The sequence below is a fragment of the Giraffa tippelskirchi genome, chromosome 5 (assembly GCF_054371585.1).
Source record: "Giraffa tippelskirchi isolate mGirTip1 chromosome 5, T2T-mGirTip1v1.2.pri, whole genome shotgun sequence".
Lineage (NCBI taxonomy): Eukaryota > Metazoa > Chordata > Mammalia > Artiodactyla > Giraffidae > Giraffa > Giraffa tippelskirchi.
The window spans coordinates 9,636,881-9,658,829 of NC_137279.1; the positions used below are offsets into that span (position 1 = coordinate 9,636,881).

At 44.2% G+C, this 21,949-nt stretch overlaps 1 protein-coding gene across 2 annotated transcripts in view; it reads left to right on the plus strand.

Annotated features, from left to right (window-relative positions):
- The window catches only part of LOC145506083 (uncharacterized), an 81,662-nt gene extending 63,848 nt beyond the window's left edge, over positions 1-17,814 (plus strand). Inside the window, exons 3-4 of one of the 2 annotated variants that reach the window (XR_014053528.1) lie at positions 13,042-13,225; positions 17,157-17,814. The gene's annotated coding sequence lies outside the window, so the exon portion shown is untranslated. Of the gene's footprint in view, positions 1-13,041; positions 13,226-16,824 lie in introns of both variants that reach the window. The other variant, XR_014053529.1, reaches the window with a different exon arrangement.
- The last annotated feature ends 4,135 nt before the right edge of the window (positions 17,815-21,949 follow it).

Below are 21,949 nucleotides of genomic sequence, written 5' to 3' on the forward strand. Positions count from 1 at the left end.
GCATCATTGACTCAATGGACATAAGTTTGAGCAAACTCTGAGAGACAGTGAAGGACAGGGAATCCTGGCGGGCTGCAGTCCATGGAGTAGCAAAGAGTCAGACATGACTGAGAGACTGAACAACAACAACAACAGGAAATCTAAAATATGATACAAATAAACTTATGTATAAAACAGAAATTGACTCATAGACATAGAAAATAAATTTATGGTTACCAATGGGGAAAGGAGATATATTAGGAGTTTTGGATGGGCAGATGTAAAGTACTATGTAAAAATAAACAATGAGGTCCTACTGTATAGCACAGGGAACTATATTCAATATCTTATAATAAACTATAAAGCAAAAGAATATGAAAGAGAAAATATGTATACATGTATATCTATGAATATGTGTGTGTATATAACTGAATCATTTTGCTGTCCACCAGAAACTAACACAACATTGTAAATTAACTATACTTTAGGGCCTTCCCAGGTGGCACAGTGGTAAAGAATCCACCTGCCAGTATAGGAGACACAGGTTTGATCCCTGGGTCGAGAAGATCCCCCTGGAGTAAGAAATGGCAAGCCAGTCCAATATTCTTGCCTGGAAAATTCCATGGACAGAGGAGCCTGGCGAGATACAGTCCATGGGGTAGCAAAGAGTCAGACACGACTGAGCACAGAGATAAAATAAAATAAATAAAAAATATATTTCTTCCTAATGCTTAGTCGACAACTAGTGAACTATAGGTTAAAGAAAGGCAATCACTGGATCTGCCAGTGACTGGAAGAAATTGGTGGCTCAGCAGTAAAGAGTCTGCCTGCCAACATAGGGGACACTGTTCGATCCCTGGTCCAGGAAGATTCCATGTGCCATGGAGCAACTAAGCCCATGTGCCACAACTAGTGAAGTCTGAGCGCCCTAGTGCCCACATGCCTCCACTACTGAGCCTGTGAGCTGCAACAACTAAAGCCTGTGCGCCTAGAGTCTGTGCTCCGCAACAAGAGAAGTCACCGCAATGAGAAGCCTGTGCTCGCCACAACTAGAGAAATCCCTCGTGGAGCACAGAAGACCCAGTGCAACCAAAAATAAAATAAACAAACAATCTTTTTAAAATACTGGCAATCACTCAATGCATTATAAAAATTGCACTTGATTTTTCATTAAGAATGATCATTAATGGAAAATAATATCAAATGAAAAGATAAAGGGTTAAATTTTTCCAAATCAAGAACAATAGAGTTGGTACAGTAAATTCTCAGCAGCGGTTAGGGGATAATACGTGACAGATAACTGAAAATTCTAGTTAGCTGTTCAAACTTTGTAGCTTCTAACTAAATGCAATCTTAATTATTAATATAAGCCCCAACTACAGGAAATAAATGCTCAAATAAATAAATGGAAGATTGGTTGAGAGATATAATAACCTGAATATTACCTGTTGCAGGAACAGGGCCATCAGAAAATTTTCTATCTAGACTGTCTTTAGAGTCAGATTGATGAGTAGGCCATAAGATCCAGTCTAAAGGTTCTAAGACATTATTGGGAATGTGATGCATTAGAGGAAATTGTATTCACCAAAATTTTGCTCAGAAAATAAGGTAAAAGGCATACTTTGAAGAACCATTTGATGTGGGACATGAACTCCAGATGAATGTGCTCTAGTAACCAGAGACTTGCTAAACTGCCTCTGAAGGAGGGTAAGTGAAGTTAAAAGAGTGTATTTTGCATCGAGGAGGCAGTACAGGCCAAGAGTTAAATTGTTCAGGATAAAAGAGCTAACGAACTAACCTGCCAACTTCCTCCTAGCCTCCTAGGAAATTTAATGGGGAACCAATTAATGTAACCTGACGAGCCGTTCACATGCCCTTGGTTCACCTCAGAAAACATTATTTAGTCCTTCCAGAACTGTCTTTATTTAATAACTGTTTGGAGCCATAGGTATACTATAAGAAACAGTCACATGAAACACAGTACTCTATTGCAAAATTAAGAGCAAAGGATCCTTTCATAAGATCGGCAACAAGTCATTTGGGAGACAACTCCTTTTTTTATCTTAAAGACATTATGCAACTTGCAGCTGAGCACGTTTTCCCTTTGGCTTTCTTCTGAGAAAAAAAAAAATGAAGGCCTGTAATTAACCAAAAGACAAATTCAGTCAGTTCAGTTCAGTCGCTCAGTCGTGTCCGACTCTTTGCGACCCCAGGGACCACAGCATGCCAGGCTTCCCTGTCCATCACCAACTCCTAAAGCTTGCAAAAGACAAATTAGGAGAGTTAATTATTCCCTCGAGCCCATAGGCCAGCTCCAGCCACCTGCATCTGCGTTCTTAAAGACAATTCTCTCCTCTACATGTGGGCCCAACATTGCTAATTATTAGAGAAATGCAAGTCAAAACTATGTGTGGTATCACCTCACACCAGTCAGAATGGACATCATCAAAAAGTCTACAAACAGTAAGTCCTGGAGAGGGTGTGGAGAAAAGGGACCCTTCTACACTGTTGGTGGGAATGTAAGTTGGTGCAGTCACTATGGAAAACCGTATGGAGATTAATTAAAAAACTAAAATTAGATTTACTATATGATCCAGCAATCCTACTCCTGAGCATATATCCAGAAAAGACAAAAACTCTAATTTGAAAAGATACATGTACCCCCAATGTTTATAGCAGCCATGTTCATAGCCAAGACATGGAAGCAGCCTAAATGTCCATCAACAGATGAATGGATAAAGAAGACATGATATATATATATATATATACACACACACACACCTATGCACACAGGGGCTTCCCTGGTGGCCCAGATGGTAAAGAATCTGCCTTTAGTGTGGGAGACCTGGGTTCAACCCCTGGGTTGGGAAGATTCCCTGAAGAAGGGAATGACTACCCATTCCAGTATTCTTGCCTGGAAAATTCCATGGACAGAGGAGCCTGACAGGCTACTGTCTATGGGATCACAAAGAGTCAGACATGACTGAGTGACTAATACTATATGCACATATACACAATGGAATATGACTCAGCTGTAAAAATAATGAAATAGTGCCATTTGCAGCAACATGGATGAACCTAGAGATAATCATACTAAGTCAAAGACAAATAACATATGATATCACTTATATGTGGAATTTAAAATATGATACAAACGAACTTATTTAAAAACAGAAATAGACTCACATAGAAAACAAACATGGTTACACAGGGAAAGGTGGGTGAGGGATAAATTAGAGGAGTTTGGGAATAACAGATACTACTACATATAAAATAGATAATCCACAAAGACCTACTGTATAGCAGAGGGAACTGTATTCAATATCTTGTAATAACCTATAATGGAAAAGAATTTGAAAAAGAATCTGAAAAGTATATATATATTGGCTTCCCTGGTGGCTCAGATGGTAAAGAATCCACCTGCAATGCAGGAGACCCAGGTTTGATCCCTGGGTCAGAATGATACCCTGAAGAAGGGAATGGCTACCCACTCCAGTGTTCCTGCCTGGGGAATGCCATGGACAGAGGAGCCTGGCGGGCTACAGTCCATGCCATTGCAAATAGTCAGACACGACTGAGCATCTTTCAGTTTTTCATATATATACGTATATATATATATATATATATGAAAGCTGTATCTATACATATATATATATATAGAGAGAGAGAGAGCTGAATCCCTCATTGTACACCTGAAACTGACACAATTTTGTAAATCAACTATACTTCATAGTTGATTTACATAAAAAGCTTTTTTAAAGACTTGGGCTATGAGCAAGACACTGTGCCAAGGGTTTTAATCTCAAGTTCCTCCTCATAGAGTTCTAATGAGACATGTATTTTGTTTCATTTTTCATTGTGATTTTTGTAGATAGAAAAACTGATATTATGAGAAATGAATTTGCCTGAAGTTCCACAATTAAATGATAAAGGCAGTATTCAAATTTAGATCCAACGCTACCATCTATGTCTTTAGCTGAGTTTTACATTTTAACCTAGTATTAACAATACTTTCAATATTTACTTGAGAAAATCCAAGTCATTCTCAGATCACTCTCTGCTCAGCTTGAAATCATCCAAGTTAAAGGAAAATTTCATTCACTATTTAACAAATATTTCAGCTTCTTTTCTATGGAAGAGATGGGAATGAACAAATAAAAATGACACGGTCCTTTCCAATAAGTTGTTTATTTCAGGAGAGCAGAAATAATATTCCACTTCTAATATTCACTGAATAGATTAAAACCCAAGCTAGCAAAAGAAAATGTCTTAAGGATTTCGGCATATTGAGACACTTGGTGAGATGGACATAGGGTGAAAAAAGTAAACATATATCAGGGAGATGAATAAAACACAATAAAATCAATCTTTTGCTTTATGTTTTGTTTGGAACACTTCTAGCCAATCACTTTAGAGTCATATATTCAAAATTTGGTTTATTCCAATTACATCTTCCTTCCCACTAAAGTCATTATCCAGTTACAATAATAATGGCCCCCAAACCAGTGTACCAGGTATGTTTTTTTAAAGTATTGTTTCATTAATTTAATATAGAATTCTATTTTCAGGGAAAGGATTGACTACAAAGAGGCGTAAGTGAGCTTTCTAGAGTAGTGGAAATGTTATGCCTTTATTGTGGGAGTGATTAAATAACTGTGTTTTACAAAATTCTTATAATTTTATACCTAAAAGGATGAATTTTACTGCATGTAAATTACCTAAGTACACCTGATTTTTTAAAAAGGTTGAACTCTTAACTAGCCAACTAAAATAAAATAAAATTTAAAGTACAATCTACAATATAGGTACAAAATCAATTTTACAAATGAAGGAGGGCTAGTAACTTTTTGGTATTTATTTATAATGCTAATAATCCAATATAATTCAAAAAATATACCAATATTTTTAAATGGGATATTAAAATATTGTATTTTAAGAAATAAGGATTTGGATTGCAAAACATTTATTATAACCATAATGCTGTTAAAGCAATGCTATTAAAAAAAAAATCTCAGAAAATAACAATCTAAGTCTGTTAAAAATTTCAAAGATTTAAACTTCTAGAATACTACCATAAATTCTGCTTACATAGTATGCTGAAAACCCCTCATATAACAGTTAAGGACAAAGAATTACCAGCTAGCTTCATTCCTTGATAGATTCAATTGCATTCTAAAACATAATGGTAGCTCAGCTTCCAAGAAAGGCAAAGAAAAAGAAATGATTATTTCCAAACAAAACTGGGTTAAAAAGAAAAACACAAAAACAAAACACTATTAAGAACACAGGAGGGACTTCCCTGATGGTCCAGTGGCTAAGACTCTGCTCCCAATGCAGGGGACCGGGGTTGAATCCCTGGTCAGGGAACTGGAGCCCACATGCTGCGCCTGCAGATCCTGCATGCTGCAATGAAGACTGAAGATCCCGTGTGCCGTAACTAAGACTTGGCTCAACTAAATAAATAAGTATTAAAAAAAAAAAAAACCCACAAGAAAGGGTAAATAAGTGATGTTTCTTCTTTACTAAGGCTTCACTAGAAACAAATATACCCAAGAAACCATTTACAAAGGACCTAGCCTCAGAATTGCTTTAGAGACCAAAGTCATTCCCTTGCCACTGGAATTTGCTTGTGAAATAGTACACAACTACACATCAGACTTCTCAGAGTTTTATGATTCCTACTTTAATACCCTCTGTTTTTATTCTCCCAGACATACCAAAGACCACCAAGTCAATTTAAATTAGGAGGAGTAATGTAATTCCAAGCTCTGGAAACCCTAGAATAGACTGTAACAGGAAGAGGAATTCTCTTACCTTGATTAAAGTAATATACTTGTGGCAGATGTCATTTGTCAATCAAAACATACATACTTGATTTTTTTCAAATATGGGAGAAGGATGTATCAATATTTTTATTTGTGGCTTTGATAAAAATACCCTTTAAGTGCATTGTGCTTGGTCAATTAACTTTTGGAAGAATGAAATATCCCTTAAGTGAAAATATGTGACAACTATCTGTTAACAAGTGTCCTCTCTCAAAGAAGCTCTTCTTCCAAAATCTATCTTAAAATTTTCAGTTTTTAAAAACTTGTCAGGCTTGTCCATATCTCTTAAATATCAATAAAAATCTGATTTTTTCCATTAAAAATGTGTTCTAATGTTTTTATCTTGAATAACAATGAAATACGGCATAAATACCTCTGAGAAACTACTACTTTTTAGGAAGGACCATGCTCTGTATATTAAAGGACAATTAACTTGCTAAAAACAAATGTTCTGACTAGCAAGTGTTGGTAAGGACATGGAGAAATTAGAATCTCATAAAATTCTGGTGGGATTATAAGCTAGTACAGCCACTTTAGAAAACAGCTGCCCACAGATGGAGGGTTTAGAGGGAATGGATGCAAGGTTTTTTGAGACAGTGATGAAAATGTACTAAAATTAATGAATCCTGGTGACTGTTGCTCAACTCTATGAATGTATTAAAACTAGTAATGCCTACCCTTTGAAAGTGGATAAGTTGAAAGGTATGTGAATTATATTTGAATAAAGCTAATGCAAAACTAAAAAAAGCCAAACACAAATGCTTCTAAGACTATTCATGAACAAGTGAGGGAAAACTAGCATAACAATATCCATGAAAACTGTATAAAGTGTCCTAGGATGCAGAATAGTGCCAATCAGGCCAAAATTAATGTTTTTATTCTTTTCAGCACGATAAATTTTATAAACAGTATTTATTAAAAGTACATATAATAGATCATGGAAATACTTTTAAATATCCAATCTGCGGGCTGTGGGTTCACAAGACTGAATTTGACCAAGTGAAACGCCTGCGGTGACGGTGCCTTCTTTTGGGGGGAGAGGCAGAGAGGTTAGAGAACCAAAATGACAGTGACAGTGACGGCAGACAAGAGTCAACGATAAGAAAGGTTGGTCCGAAGGAGGTGGCTGAGAGAAGGGAAGCTCAAGGGCTCGCTGGGCTGCACCACCAGGGCTTGGTGTCTTTAAAGACGCCGGGGAAGAGGATGAACCTGGAGTCAGGTAAGACTTGCTAGTGTGGTGGGAGTTAGTTTGAAGGTTCCGTGCAGAGAGAATCAGAAAGCTTGGAGTGTAATTTGAAGGCTGGGAAGTTCTTCTAAGGAAGCAAATGGTTGTGTCGCACGTGCTCTTCGGAAAAGGATTCTGAGTTGGTGAGTGATATTCAAACACCTGCACTAATTGGGTGTGTTTATCTAGTAAAGAGGGGCAGGGATTGTGACAGGGATTCCAGGTGAGGGGGGAAAGACTCAGGGTTAAAGCAGCTTTGTGAAACCTAGAGCGGGAGGGAGACATTGTGAAATAACATTAAAAGCAAGGGCTTTGGAAATCAAATGGATCTGAATAACAACTTATTAACCAGCTATTTGATCAAATATTATCCTGGGTGTTTCTTTGAGGGGGCTTTGGGAAGAGATTAACCCTTGAATTGGCAGACGAGTAAAGCAGATTGCCCTGTGTGATGTAGATGGCCCTCAATCAGTTGAAGGCCTGAAGAAACAAAAAGGCTGACTTGCTTCAGAGTAAAAGGGAATTCTTCTGCCTCATGGCCTTCAAACTGGAACATCAGCTTTTTCCTGCCTTTTGGACCCAGAATGGAATGATACTTTTGGCTCTCTTGGGTCTCCAGATTGCCAACTCACCCTGCAGATTTGGGGACTTGCCATGAGCCAATTCCTTATATCCTTATACTAAATCTCTCAATATATGTATATGTTATATATATATTACCCGGGCTTCCCAGGTGGCGCTAGTGGTAAAGAACCCATCTGCCAATGCAGGAGACATAAAGAGGCACAGGTTTGATCCCTGGTTTGGGAAGATCCTCTGGAGAAGGACACGGCAACCCACTCCAGTATTCTTAGCTGGAGAATCCCATGGACAGAGGAGCCTGGCGGGCTATACAGTCCAAAGGGTCGCAAAGAGTCAAACATAACTGAAGTGACTCTGCACCTGCATATATATTACACATGTATGTTTGGAGAAGACTCTTGAGAGTCCCTTAGACTGCAAGGAGCTCAAACCAGTCAATCTTAAAGGAAATCAACCCAGAATATTCGTTGGAAGGACTGATGCTGAAGCTCCGATACTTTGGCCACCTGATGCGAAGAGACAACTCATTGAAAAGACCCTGATGCTGGGAAAGATTGAAGTCAAAGGGAGAAGGGAGTGGCAGAGGATGAGATGGTTAGACAGCATCCGACTCAATGGACATGAATATGAGCAAACTCTGGGAGTGAGTGGAGGACAGGGAAGCCTGCTGTGCTGCAGTCCATGGGTTGCAAAGAGTTGGACACGACTCACCAACTGACCAACAACATATATTTTACACACACACACACACACACACACACATCCTATTGGTTCTGTTTCTTCAGAGAACCCTAATACAACCTCGGTTCAAATCACAGTTGTTTCTTAATAGCTATATGACCTTAAGTAAGCCCTTTAACGTCCCTGAGCCTATAAAATGGAAATAATTAAACATCCATTTAGCACAGGATTGTAACAAAGATTAGCTGAAAGAACTTCATGAAGCATTGAGCACAGTGTCTGACACACAGTGCTCAGTAACTGAAAGCTGTTGTCCATTTTATTTTTATTACTATTATAGAAGACTCTCTTTTGAGGAAAAAATACAGGTAAAACAGGGCCTGAAGATGTATTCTCGGTGAGAAGGATGGTAGGAAAGTGAGTAGGAACTGTTAAAATTTTACCTCGTCGCCAGCAGAGAGTCCCTTCTTCTCTTCTGTTTTCAACAAAAAGCTACTTTTCTGTTTCATCCCTCTCATGTAACTCTTTGTATGGCAAAATTCAGCTGAACCACTTTCTAAAACCCTAATTAAAATCTTGTTAGAAAATCTTCCAAATATACATCACCCTTTCTTGACTTAAACATAGCCAGTGTAAAAGTGTGGAACATCTGATTTCGAATGTTGCTGAGGTACTGAGTTATTACAGAAAATATTAGTAATCACTGTTATGTACTGTGTATGTATTTTCAAAATGAAATCTCCGATAGCAACTTATTTTGCCGTCAGCCTTCTGTAAAATTCAGTGTCTGACATCAATTCCAGTTTGCTAAGAGTTTTGGCTAGTAAAACTTTACTGTAAAAATCCCCTCCCTTTGACCAGTTTAAGGAAGAGAATAAGTACATTATCTTCATTTTATATTCTTAAATCCTTTCTCGGGGTAAGCATTAAACATCATTGTGCAGAAACCCATTCTATTTCAAATGTAAACATTCCATTCACCAACCAGTCTTAACTGTCCACAGTGACAGCAGAGGTCCTAAAATTCCCATTTTTTTAAGATGGTCCTAAAATTCCCAACTCCTCTGTGAAAAGAACCTGACTAATGCCAGTGTGTGGATTAATTCTGGCCAGGACAGCCAAGGTTCTATCATCATGACTCTAAAAGTACAGCAAACTATTGAGATCCCAAAATGATGTAGAGTCTGGTTGTTGGTTTTATTTTCCTTGGCTTCTTGCTCATGGGTGGTGGTGGTGGTACTAGGGGAGAGGTTAGAGCGGACCTGGAAAAGAAAGGAGCTGATTGCTCTACAACAGCAATATAGGTCCATCGCCACATCCTCTCAGCTATTAAAAAAACAAAACTCTCCCTTCCCAAAATGTGCAATTTGATTTGGAAAACTCACGTTTGTTCAGTGAAACAAAACACCACCAATGTAGGTCTTACTACATGCCAGCCCTATTCTAGATGCCAGAGATACAAAGACAGACACTATTTCGTGGGCCCAGGAGTTTAGTCTAGCAGGAGAATCAAACCAGTAAGTGAACAATCAGGGCACAGGGAACTGAAGAACAGATGACTCAAAGAAAGCAAGGACAATGTGGGGGCAAAGAAGACCTCAGAGAAACACTAACAGGCTGTCTTCAGGATGCACATGGCCCATTTCAAGGTGAAGTATTTTTAAAGCAAGAACTCAGTTTCTGGACTAATAATCTTAACTTCTGAACATGAAAAACTTGACGTTCAGGTTCTTATATATTATATACACACACAACAATAACCTCACACAAAGGGAAATTAGCTCAGTCTGAGACCATGATTCATCAACACTGACACCTGCTCAACTGAAGTCCCAAATAGGCACCATTGAGGAATATGTGGTAGCAGCCGTCCAAAATTAGGACAAAGAACCTTCTGTTGCTAGAAGAACAATATAAAACACTATGCATACTTCTGGATGTATTCAGTTGTGAAGACTGTAAACTGCTAGTCCCTTCTAAACTGTTAAGATGGATAGTGAATGGGAATAAACACTCTTGCAGTTTCCATATTTATATCTGAAAAAATCTCCAACTTACCAAAGCCAATGTGGTATTTCTTGGGGGAAAAAATGAAAATTACATATCTGATTTACAGATTTGTCACTCATTCATGTTACAATCCTCAAGGCTACCTTTATTTCACAACTAAAGCAAAGAACAACTAAAGAGCCTCTTGATGAAAGTGAAAGAGGAGAGTGAAAAAGTTGGCTTAAAGCTCAACATTCAGAAAACTAAGATCATGGCATCTGGCCCCATCACCTCACGGGAAATAGATGGGGAAACAGTGGAAACAGTGTCAGACTTTAATTTTGGGGGCTCCAAAATCACTGCAGATGGTGATTGCAGCCATGAAATTAAAAGACGCTTACTCCTTGGAAGGAAGGTTATGGCCAACCTAGATAGCATATTGAAAAGCAGAGACATTACTCTGCCAACAAAAGTCCGTCTAGTCAAGGCTGTGGTTTTTCCAGTGGTCATGTATGGATGTGAGAGCTGGATGGTGAAGAAAGCTGAGCGCCGAAGAATTGATGCTTTTGAACTGTGGTGTTGGAGAAGACTCTTGAGTCCCTTGGACTGCAAGGAGATCCAAACAGTCCATCCTAAAGGAGATCAGTCCTGGGTGTTCATTGGAAGGACTGATGCTGAAGCTGAAACTCCAATACTTTGGCCACCTCATGTGAAGAGTTGACTCACTGGAAAAGACCCTAATGCTGGGAAGGATTGGGGGCAGGAGGAGAAGGGGACGACAGAGGATGAGATGGCTGGAGGGCATCACCGACTCGATGGACATGGGTTTGGGTAAACTCCGGGAGTTGGTGATGGACAGGGAGGCCTGGTGTGCTGCAATTCATGGGGTCGCAAAGAATCGGACACAACCGAGTGACTGAACTGAACTTTCCACCATTTCTTTCTAAGAAAAGGACATATGCAAAGTTTTTTTTTTTAAGGTCATAGCATTCAACAACTTGATATGTAAATTTGAATGATCCAACAATTAGAAAAAGTTCCACTACCACCATTTGACATTTCCAGTTTATCATTCTATTTAATATTCTTTTGTAACATCTAAGACCCTTCACCTAACAAGGTCAAAGGAACCTTGAATATTGTTTTACAAGCTTCCTACAAACTCCAGAAGATGGTGAAGGACGCAGGGAAGCCTGGCGTGCTGCAGTCCACAGGGTCTCAAAGAGTCAGACACGACTTGCGACTTGGCGATTGAACAAGAGACAATCCCTGTGAAATCTGCAGATGCCGCGCCAACAAGAATGCAGGTCCACTGAGGAACAGCCAGACCACTAGGTAAAGTCAAAATTGCTATTCACTTTATGATGACAGAGCCTCTTTCCAGAACTACCCCCCAGTTCAGTTCAGTCCCTCAGTCGTGTCCGACTCTGCAACCCCATGGACTGCAGCACGCCAGGCTTCCCTGTCCATCACGAACTCCTGAGCTTACTCAAACTCATGTCCATCACGTCGGTCCCCCACCTCCCAAAGAACAGGAGAGTATCAATTTCACAAAGTGTCGGGCACTGCTTTCTTTAAAATGAAGCTTTCAACTGATTCCTGGAAGGTCACCTGGGTACTCCCGGGGCTCGGGATGGAGCGTCTGGGTTTTTGAGCATCTCCACTGCCTCCTCAACTTGAGGCCTCTGTACTTAGCCCAACCGCTGGACGGCCACCACAGCACTGAGGGCACCAGCCCCTACCGCTGTCACTGAGAGTCCCGGCCACCTTCCCTCCCTGAGCACCGCCCCCCGACCGCCCCCAGCTGTGGGCCGCACCGGCCAATCCCAGGGTCCACTCAGAGAGGCCAGGCGATCGCCCGGGGCGGTCACCGAGGGCTGACGCCCGAACCCCGCTCCTGCTCTGACTTCAGCCCCCAGGGAACTTTCCAGAACCCTGGCCCTCTATGGGAAGTCCCGAGTCGCATCCAGGAGGGAACCCCGATTCTGTTTACTGAGCGCCTACGCCAAGCTCAGGACTGGGCTTGCAATCGCCCGCACTCCAGCAGCTCGGGCCGTGACCGGCCCTCCAGAAGAACCGACGGCTGGGCAGCAAGAAACCGGCAGAACCGCGCCTCCAGCCCCCCGCGTCCCCTCTGCCGGCCTTTACCTCGCCCGACCCCACAGGGGCTGCCGGAGCTAAAATTAGGCGAGCGCGGGGCGCGCTCACGTGCACCCGGCACACGGGGACCAGGGGCGCGGCCCGAGTGAGTCACGGCCCCGCCCCCACCCGCAGAGGACGCGCTGACGTCAGCCGCTTCCCCGAAGGGTGACGTCAGCGCGCCTCAGGAAGGCCGCGGGGCCAGCCTAGAACGTTCACTGAGTTTCGATGCCTTAAAGGGACCAAGCCTCGGATCGTGAAAGATGTGGGGCGATGACCCCCGCCCACCCACCCGTAGAGTTGGAGCCCGTTTTATATCCCTTTGTACTGAGAGAAGGTGATTGCTGAGATAGGAATGAAAAAAAGGAAAGCAACTGAGCCTCATTGGAGGCCCCCAGAAGCCCCAGAACCTCCTCCTGGAAGCCCTCCTTGATTAACCAGAATCTGCTCTTGACCCAAAAGTCAGGAAGTTTTCCATGGCCCTTGACTGCCTACCCCTTCACTTACACCTCTGCTGACAGAGAAAGGCTGTGGTTTGAATGCCTGTATATAATTCATCAACTTGGGCCACCTTGGCCCTTTTATCAGTATTTCTTGACTGTATCCAAATTCTCTTGTTAGGTATGTGACCTGGAACAAGAAACTCTCTGGATGTGAACTTTGTGAGCTGGTATCCAACCCTCCGTTAGGCTAATGTTGCCTGTGGACGGCCCCGGAGGCCGGAACCCCGCCCCGTGCTTCGACGTTGAGCTCGATCACAATCTCACAGCGGGCTAACAGTCCACGGAGGTTTACCGTGTGGCAGGTTTGTTCCTTATCTTCCTTCCGCTCTCTCTAATTCGCTCTTCTCTCTGAGGTGGTTGTTATTGTCCCCATTTTACGGATGAGGAAGGAAATCCAGGCACCGCAGGATTAAGCATGTTTCCCTAGGTTACACAGCTTAAGGAACAGCAACCTGAAAGTCACTTCCAAGTCAGTTGGACTCCAAGTCAGTGTTTTTGGTGATGAAGGCGGGCTGTGATAGGTATGTTTTATTCTGGGTGTATTGAGTCCTGGAGAGTAGTTTTTCCCCTTTAATGCAATTCCAGTGCCTCTGAACAGGTAACCCACAAGTAACCCCAGCCTGTGGATACAGGAGGGCGAGCCCTCAGGGCCTGGCCTGGATGAGGGTAAGGTGAGTGAAGAGGCGCTTCCTCTCGGGTGCCCTTCCTGTGCTTGCGGGGCCCCGAGAGCGGGCACCTCCTTGAAGTTTGCACTCTTAGCACCTCACTCACCACACCCTAGTCCCAGTCCTGCCTGCCTATCCTTGCTTCTGTTTTCTCTCTGGAAACTAGAGAGGGCATCCCGCTTAATGCTGCCTGGTCTGGCACACCAGCGTCCAGTTCTGCCCCAGTGCTGAAGAAATACCTTATTTCTCCTGCATCATAATCTCCTCTTTGTAAAGCAGCGATTTCCTATTGAAACAGCATCATCATGATAAGACGAAATGAGAAAACAGCCTCTTACAGTTTTGAGCAAAATACTGCTGCCTGTGTACTGGAAGTCAAAGTGGGCGGTGAGCCGCTGTTACTGGTCCTTGGCTGAGCATCACAAGCCCTTCCTCAGGTCGCATCTGCCGAGTCTATCAGGGGTACCTTCCTCCCCCGGCTCACCCCCCAGAGACGTTTAGAACTGACCCCTCTCCCCTCTTACCCAGTCTCTAGCCACCACCAAGCTCTCTTCTTTGTGTGCCCTGCTCCTGGCCCCTCCATCAGGGTAATGAATCACTACCCACTGCTCTTCCTGTTCTCCGGGTTTTCTGGAGCCTCTGACCAAACACCTTGTGTGTCTCCCATGGCAGCCTTGGGAGAAGATGGAGAAAACCACAGGCAGCCTCAGCTGTGGCCAGCGGCTCTCCCTCTGTATTGGGGCTGGACACGCAGCCATGGAAGCTTAGAGCAGTAGGGGACCTTCAGGCCAACCAGGCCAGCCCCTGTTTTACAACTAGGGAACTGAGGTCCAGGTGAAGTGACCTGCGTGGGGCCACGTGGCCTATTATTTAGAGAGTCCTCATCACTTGATTCAGAGAAGGCAATGGCACCCCACTCCAGTACTCTTGCCTGGAAAATCCCATGGACGGAGAAGCCTGGTGGGCTGCAGTCCATGGGGTCGCTAAGAGTCGAACACAACTGAGCGACTTCACTTTCGCTTTTCACTTTCATGCATTGGAGAAAGAAATGGCAACCGACTCCAGTTTTCTCGCCTGGAGAATCCCAGGGACGGGGGATCCTGGTGGGCTGCCGTCTGTGGGGTCACACAGAGTCGGACATGACTGAAGCGACTTAGCAGCAGCAGCAGCATCACTTGATTAGCAGCTCACTGCTTCTTTCACAGATCACACCTCTGTTAAGAGTCTCAGGTGAAACAGCATAAATGTGCATGCGGACCTTCCCAACCCGGGGATCACATCTGGGTCTCCCACACTGCAGGCAGATTCTTTACCATTGGAGCCAACTTAGGCGCATTTCCCAGTGAAATGAGAACAACAGTGAGTTGGACTGCCATTTTTAAACCTTCGGTAATCAAGATGTTGTGTGTCATTTCAGGTTTTGATTATTTTATCTCCCAGCCTTTACTTCCCGTCATTTTCCTATCCCCCAAAATCCCATTAAATGTTGTTAAGAACCATCAGTGTAATTGGCCACTTACCTGGAAGGACTGTGATCTCCAGCAGACAGCCCCAGCAAAGAAAGGAGCAGGGATCCTGGGTCTGTTCCCAACCGTGCCGGTGACTCACTGGATGAGACACAGCAAAGCGCTTCTTTTGTGTGGGGGAGAAACAGAGAATGGCACACACAGCTACTTGCCTGGCGGAAGTGGGGGTAGTGGTGTAGAGAGCCGTTGGCAGGCTCCCAGCAGAGCGGAAGCCCAGGGGTCTCTGGGTACACCCAGGTCCTCGATGACCCCTTAGCAGTGGCTGCAGGGTTGACCCTGAGCTCTGTCTCACTTGAGCACCAGCCTCCAGTGGAGCCACTAAGATGGTTGGGCGGGATTATGGCACTTGCCCTTCGTGATGTCATCCTCATTCGTTAAGAATGCACCCTGGTTATTCCTAACTCCACTTTAATAACGTGTTATAGATCTGCCCTCCAGGAATTTATTTGAAACTTTCTTTAATCTATTTTTATTTCAGCTTGTACAGCGTTTTCAGGTAACAAGGAGGTTTACCATCTATGTAAAAGCACCAAAGGGCTTCCCTGGTGGTTCAGTGGTAAAGAATCCGCCTGCCAATGGAGGAGCTGCTGCGGCTAAGTCACTTCAGTCGTGTCCGACTCTGTGCGACCCCATAGAAGGCAGCCCACCAGGCTCCGCCGTCCCTGGGATTCTCCAGGCAGGAACACTGGAGTGGGTTGCCATTTCCCTCTCCAATGCGTGCAAGTGAAAAGTGAAAGTGAAGTCACTCAGTCGTGTCTGACTCTTAGCGACCCTGTGGACTGCAGCCCACCAGGCTTCTCCGTCCATGGGATTTTCCAGGCAAGAGTACTGGAGTGGGGTGCCATCGCCTTCTCTCAATGCAGGAGAGATGGGTTCAATCTGTGGGTCGGGAAAACCCCTTGGAGAAGGAAATGGCAACCCACTCCAGTATCCTTGCCTGGGAAATCTCATGGACAGAGGAGCCTGGCGAGCTACAGTCCATCAGGGTCACAAATGAGTCGGACACGACTTAGCAACTAAACAACAACAACAACAAAAACACACCAAAACACAGAAAGTGCTATATAAGGGCTTCTATTGTAATCATACCAATAATTTTTTAATTATAATGTTAAATGTAATAAGTATAATTGGATGATGCTAATTCAGATGGTCTCACAGGCTTATTTTTAGTCACTGTGTTTGCCTTTGTTTTTGTCTCCACACTCACACAAACACACCCCAGCAAAAAGTCTTTATTCATGGAGGGTGCTGTGATAGATGTGACTGCATGCAAATTTACATAAACACATTCAGTGTCCTCTAGAGACTTTCCATCTAAGAGCGACATATAGGAGGTGCTCAGTAAATACTTTTGGGTGGTTGGATGGTTGGAATTAAAAAAAGAAAAGAAAACCCATGTGGTAACTGGTGAGACATGTTAGGAATGACTGTGTTGGGGGCTGGAGGGTAAACACTGGCCTGGAGGGAAAAGGGAATGTGAGATGCTTTGGCCATGTGCATGTATGAGCTCTCCGCGGATTGCCTTAGTGCTTGTTCTGGAGGAATAGCTGGTTCCCAGGCTGGGAAATGATGCATAGCAAGGGAGACCAAAGTGGCACCCCCCGACAGGTGCCATGTGGGTGGCAGTAGTGAGGAGGCAGGTATGAGGTCCAGGAGAGAATGACCAATTTCTGTGGCTATCTCTGTTTTTAATGTGAACCACAACAGAATGAATGGTTCAGCGGGTAAAGAATCTGCCTGCAGTACGGGAGACACAGGAGACTCGGGTTCGATTTTTAGGTCAAGATGATTCCGTGGAGAAGGAAATGGCAACCCACTGCAGTAGTCTTTCCTGGAGAATCCCATGGACAGAGGAGCCTGGCAGGCTATAGTCCAAAGGGTTGCAAAGAGTCTGAGCGGCTAAGCACGCACACATAGTAGAATGAAATTTTAAAAGCTAGGTGATTCAGCAGGATCATGGCATCTGGTCCCATCACTCCATGGGAAATAGATGGGGAAACAGTGGAAACAGTGTCAGACTTTACTTTTTTGGGCTCCAGAATCACTGCTGATGGTGACTGCAGCCATGAAATTAAAAGACGCTTACTACTTGGAAGGAAGGTTATGGCCAACCTAGATAGCATGTTTAAAAGCAGAGACATTACTTTGCCAACAAAAGTCCGTCTAGTCAAGACTATGGTTTTTCCAGTGGTCATGTATGGATGTGAGAGTTGGACGGTGAAGAAAGCTGAGCGCCGCAGAATTGATGCTTTTGAACTGTGGTGTTGGAGAAGACTCTTGAGAGTTTCTTGGACTGCAAGGAGATCCAATCAATCCATCCTAAAAGAGATCAATCCTGGGTGTTCATTGGAAGGTCTGATGTTGAAGCTGAAACTCCAATACTTTGGCCACCTCATGCGAAGGGTTGACTCATTGGAAAAGACCCTAATGCTGGGAAGGATTGGGGGCGAGAGGAGAAGGGGACGACAGAGGATGAGATGGTTGGATGGCATCACCGACTCGATGAACATGGGTTTGGGTAGACTCCGGGAGTTGGTGATGGACAGAGAGGCCTGGCGTGCTGCAATTCATGGGGTCGCAGAGAGTCGGACACGACTGAGCGACTGAACTGAACTGACTGATTCAGCAGGTGAATGGACAGATAAATGGTGGTAGTTCCAGACAATGGAATATTATTCAGCACCAAAAATAAATAAAGAGAGCCATGAAAAGACTCAGAGGAACAGTGAATGCATATCACTAAGTCAAAGGAGCCAACCTGCAAAGGCTACATACTATGTGATTCCAATCATATGACATTCTGGAAAAGACAAAGCTATGAAGGCAGTAAAAATGTGAGTGCTTGCAAAGGGTTACAAGGGAGAGATAGGTGAATTGGGGGAGCACAGAGGATTTTTAAGGCAGTGAACCTACTCTATGATATCCAGTGATGTATACATGTCATCATACATTTGTCCAAACCCACAGAATGTGCATCCCCAAGAGTGAACTGTAATGCAAACTGGACTTTGGGGATTATGATATGTCAGTGTAGGTTCGTCAGTTGTAACAAATACACCATTCTGGTCCATCTAAGTTGGGGAGAGTGTAGGTGGGGGTGGATAATGGGCACATGGGAAAAACTCTGTACTTTCTGCTCAGTTTTGCTATAAATCTATAACTGCTCTACAAAATAAAGTCTTTTTAAAAAAAATTCAAGTGAGCTGATGACACTCTTCTGTATGTAGAGTTCAGTCCATCCTGGGGTCACAGAGACTTGGGCTGGAGTCTGAGCCCCAACACGATCAGTTCTGCAACTTTGGGAAAGTTCTTAACCCCTCTGACCTCAGTTTCTCTAACTCCACAGGATTGTATTGTCTTCCTCAGAGCATTTGGAAAATTAAATAAAAAACTATATGTAAAATGTCTAACTCAGTACTTAGGATATACAAGTAAATATATACAAACCCCTCTCCAATTCCTTGCTTAATGACTCTGATTATTAAACATCCTGATGGCTACTAGTTTCAAAGTCAGGCCAGTGGAGGAAAGTCGTCTGGGGTGAAAGTGACTTTCTCCCAGGAAGGGCACCTGTGTATGGGACTGGACATGTGTGTGCTCACATGCTCGGTCACAGATGTTGGCCACAGAGTGCCAGGCATGGACTTGAGCCCCGAGAGGCAGTCTCGAGCCCCTCACTCAGCTTTCTCCTGTGAAAAGGTCAGGATGATGGAAGTCTGTCATATTTAGCTGATGGCTCGCAGAGAAGGCTCGATGAGTTAGTCACCTATGATATGACATCATATTGCCACTCAATATAGTAACAGCTGTTGGTTGCTTTGGGGGGCAGAGGGCGGAGTTAGCTCTTCTCGACCAACCATGCCTCAAGGATAAATTGGATGGGACCAGAAGGGGAGACATGCCGAGGAGAACTCCTCCTCTAAACAGGGTGTTCCGCAGCTCCCTAAGGATTTTCGGCACCCACTTCAAAATGTGAGTCTTGACTTTTCTTTGTCTTTGGGGCCAAGCAGGGGAAATGCCATGGCAGAAAGGTGTTTGGTCTGGAAACCTCTAGCTAGGGGGTCATACCCAGCATGGCCAAGGTCAGCCTCACTCTGGAGAGGAGTGGGAAAGTGAGTTCCATGCACCAGCCCCGTGATACCTCTACGTCACCCAAAGGAGTGGTCCAAGGGTAAGGGGATCAGAGGGCCTAGAGTGGGGGTGCTGAAGAATCTCTAGGTTGGATTGGGCACTTTACCCCTCATAGGTTACATAACCACAGTGGGGTCAAATGAAGGTGATGTTGAAATGTCTTTGAAATGAGCCTGGATGAAGCCACGGTTTGAGGGTACCACTGATCACTGCTGTAGTTAATCAGGGGTATTGATCAGTCATACCATGATGGGAAGCCACTGACTGCTGTTAACCCTTTCCTTCCAGTAAATTCTCTTCAACATCTCTGCCTCCTGTGGGGCCTTGTGCTTTGGCAATAGAATGCTTTTTTTGTTTAATCAGCAGTGTAGATGCCTAGATTAACTGTGGAAAACAGACTCTTCCCATGTCTAACCTGGGGTAAGTCCAGAGTGAGGAAATAATGAGGCCAGAGGGAAAAAGCCCTGGATCAGGGGTCAGGAAACCCTGTTTGGCAGCTTCTGTCACTTTCTGAGCCCATGACCTTGGGCAGGTCACTACCTCTCTGTAGATTACAGCCAACTAAGAATCTTAATGGCTATAAAAATATATATACTCTTGGAGTCCTTTAACCCTAACTGGCATTGTCCAGTCCTCTAGGTATGGACTCCCGGCTATCTGTTGGCAGAGCAGAAAGGGCCCCACGGTCTGAGTGTGTGACTCTGTCCCTCACTGTGTGACCTTGCACAAGGACACCCCTTCCCTGACCTCTGTTTCCCCACTTATATAATAGGCATTATCATGAGACATGGGTGAGATAAGGAACCTGGAAGCCTTTTCGGGAGGGAGGCACCATAAACATGTATTTAAATGACTTCCTGAGTTCGGAGGGGGAAGGCAGGCTGAGACTGGACGGCTGGGGTTGCTGTGGGGCTGGACTGTGACCAGGACTAGAGCAGGGGGAGGTAGCAGTGTGGTTACCGAGACCCCGAAAAACCTCCAACCCAGTGCTACTCGGTTCCTCTTCATTTCCCAGCAGCTAGGGGACGGGAAACAATCGAGAGTTTGTAAGGGATGCTGAGCACAGCCCAAGAGAGTGGCTGCAAACTCTAGTCTGAGGGGGGTCGCGCTTCCCCAGTGGGCAATCGCCAAAGCTAAAAGGCCCAGGGGAGCCGGGCAGTGCCCGGGGTCCCGGTGCGAATCAGCCCCCCGCCGCTGATTTCCTCTGGCTGCCCCGTGATGATGGTCCTGCGTCCTCCGTGCTCCTCCTGGGCTGCGCAGCATCACCTCCTACGGGTGTGAAAACAGGTCCCAGGGGAGCCCTGGAAATACCATCATGACTGTGTATTCACCAGAGTGACCTGTATCAACCCATCCCGGCGGGAAAATCACAGCTCGTCTAGAGGAAACTCGCCAAATTCTTGTTTATTCTTCACGTAAACGGATTAACCTAGGGTTAGCGATTTTATTCCGACTCTCCCTTTCATGTTGCAGCTAAAATGAAATCAGCCACTCTTTGAAGCCGTTCTTTGAGCCATAAGCATTCATTTCTCTTCTCTCCTCCCCGAGAGGGGGTTTCTCGCTTTTTAAATTCTGCCCCTCCGCAACCCCCCCCCCCCAAGCCTCAGGAGCTGAGAGGCTGGCAGGAAGCGTGACTGCCATAGGAGCAGCGTGTGGTCCCCGTGCTGACTCATCTGACATTAACATAATTACGTTTCAGAAGTCAAAGTGATTTTCAAACTATGAGTAATGCGCGGTATTAGAGAGAATGTTTACAAGGCAGCACTTCAGCACACTGAGGGCACCAGCTGCTGCTAACAGCTGAAAGGAGTAAAGGAATAAGGAAAATGCTCTCAGGAAAAAGAGCCTTTCTTTCTGGGTTCCTCTTCCTTGGAAAGGATTCAGATTTCTTGAAAGGCAGGTGAACACAGAGTTCCCCCAAAGGAGGGTCCAGATGGAGCATTTTTTATGCGAATACCTGGATGCCTGATCATTTTGTATTAAAAATTAAAAAAAGCTTTTTCACAGTCTTAGTTTTCATATGACCAACTCTAGGGAAAGATGGATTTAAAGATTTCAGCAAATTATTTCTTAAAGCTGATTTATTACCAGCGTTAATAATAATAACAGTTCTAAAGTTGGGTGAAAAATAGGCTAGTTCTTCTAAGACAGGAATAGGGGCACAAATCATTTCCTGAATGTTAAAGATGCAGACCAGAAGCCCGTGGTGAAGTGAATACTTTCTTAAAGCAGCTTTGTGTAATTAGTAAGAGAAAAGTTTGACAGCCAGTTGAGTTCCATTAGCCAACTGTTTAGATCTTCGGAGAGAAAAGCTGAGCTCCAGTTGTGATCCAGAGCTCTGTCTGTCCTGTGCCTCAGTTTCCTGGTCTCATAATGGGAAAGTTAATAACAGGTGTTCTGCCTTCTGGAGAGGATGAACCCTGCGCTCCGGGAGGGCAGGAAGGTCTGTCTACTGTGCCCCCTCCCCCACCCCATGTCTGATGGGAAATTGCCCATAGTAAGTGCTCAGTAAGTGTTTGCAGAGTTAATGAATAAGAGCTTTCAACCTCAGAGCTCTGCTCGTCTGTTTATTTGGCCTTCTTGCCTTGATCTTCCTGCCTTTAGTTCCTTCTGCCCAGGGCTGGGGGGCTCAGCAAATAGACTCGTCTACTGAGGTACTAGCACTAATAAGGAAAAGTAACTGCTCACATCCTCGGGGCTA